Raw genomic sequence first — 1,877 nt, 5'->3', positions numbered from 1 at the left:
ATATATCCCCTTTTTCTGGTTTCATCAAGCCGGGGGCTGAGGATAGGTAATCTTTAAGAGCTTTGAGGGCACTTTCATGCTTCTCAGTCCATTCAAATTTCTTGTTCTTCCTCAGGATGTCATAGAATTCCTTGCACTTTTCTGAGGATTTGGATATGAACCTGTTCAAGGCTGCGATCCTGCCTGTCAATCTTTGCACATCCTTAGCATTGGCAGGTGATTGTAATTTATAACAAAACGACTTTTAAATGTCAAAATCTACAGGTGCTATGCAAGTCTTATCCAACAGAATTCATATCATATTTTCGTTATTGTCGATCATTGCGGTTTGATGACAAGCCAGATTATTCATACTTGAAAAGGCTTTTCCGGGATTTATTCATTCGAGAAGGTAAATTCTATGTTAATGTTTTCCATTTCATGTTTAGAAACACAAGGATGTTTTAGAGCATATACTCTTTTTTGTTCTCATATAATATAATCATATTAATGATGTATTATTTCAATTATTTTCTATTTTAGGGTATCAGTTTGACTATGTTTTTGACTGGACTATATTGAAGTATCCTCAAATTGGTTCGGGTTCCAGTTCTAGAGGACGGGTAAGTATTTCTTTTAGTTTCATTCCTTTATTTTTTTTTAAAGATTTGCTTATAAGTCTCTATTACAAATCAGACGGTTGGAAAATTACCACTGACTCCCGGGCCTTCAGCAGAAAGAGCAGAGAAAACTCCAGGTTTGTTTTGTTTAGTATGAGTTCTTTTTTTTTTTGTGTGTGTATATTTATATATGTTGGAATGTATGTATAAAAGTATACCATGTTAAAATGGTTAATTGTATGCTTTGTTTAATGCATGGAAGTGTGGAGTACATTGTTGTTAATAGCGAGCATCGCACCGCTATAGCGTTTAGTGTGGCGATGCGGCAATAGGTCGCAATCTAATTTTGGCGCGTCCAAAGCATGATAATAGCTGGAATATAGTTTTTTTTTGTTTTAATATAAATAGTGATAAAATATACCTATAAAGTAGGGGTGAGCAGAAAACCAAAAAACAAAAAAAACCGAAAATTGCTGAACCTATTTCAGTGATTTTACCATAAAATTATTACTTAATTATTAACTAATACTTAATCAATTTTTCTAAAAGAGCACTAAAATCTGTTTTTAAGTATTTCAGGTTTTGTTTTTTTTTCTTATTAATGTTCTTGTTTATTTATAATTATAATATTGATTTTTACACATCATTTTTTCTATAAATTTTTATAAAATAAATATAAGAAAGAATATATATTTAACATTAACACACACAAATGTGTAATATTGAGAATACATTTAAAAAAAACTATTGATGATGCATATGGCCTGTAGATAATGAGATAAAAACCACATATAAACTAATAATTATTAGTTATGTTTGTAGGGTTGTGCTCAAACGTGATCGTCGCGGCAAATATAAAGTTAAGGATTCAAGTAAAGTTACCGACACCAAATAATAGTTGTTAGGGGAGGATTTTCCAATGATCAGTGATCCTCTATTACTGTTGGGTTTAGTGATCCTCACTTCTGTTTGAATTAGTGATCCTCAGAAGTATTGCAGGATCAGGATCATGGATCATCGTAAGGATCCTTATACTAACGATTGTCTGCTTTGAATATGATGTTGTTTTGCAGGAGTACGAGCTTGGGCTTGGTCTTGGCGATATTCCTGGAGCATATTCCATATTTATTCCGCACGTGCATGGCTGAAGTGGACGTTATGGAGTTCGTGGAGGACTTGCTCAAAATGCGGAATGTTTGTTGTTTTGGTCAAAAATTACCGAAGCAATTAAGTGATCAAATTAGTTAAGTGAGGTAGTATGCTAAAAAATGTGTTGAA

The 1,877-nt window shown here is 32.8% G+C and overlaps 1 long non-coding RNA gene across 1 annotated transcript; it reads left to right on the top strand.

The window, feature by feature from the left end:
- Positions 1–250: 250 nt before the first annotated feature.
- On the top strand, positions 251–725 carry LOC110938984. The gene is made up of 3 exons (XR_002591868.2): positions 251–391; positions 523–602; positions 676–725. It is a non-coding gene; the product is annotated as an uncharacterized LOC110938984 (long non-coding RNA).
- Positions 726–1,877: the final 1,152 nt, after the last annotated feature.

Source organism: Helianthus annuus, chromosome 5 (genome assembly GCF_002127325.2).
Source record: "Helianthus annuus cultivar XRQ/B chromosome 5, HanXRQr2.0-SUNRISE, whole genome shotgun sequence".
Classification (NCBI taxonomy): domain Eukaryota; kingdom Viridiplantae; phylum Streptophyta; class Magnoliopsida; order Asterales; family Asteraceae; genus Helianthus; species Helianthus annuus.
The sequence above is the reverse complement of the archived record's forward strand: the minus strand, read 5'-3'. Positions and strand labels throughout refer to the sequence as shown.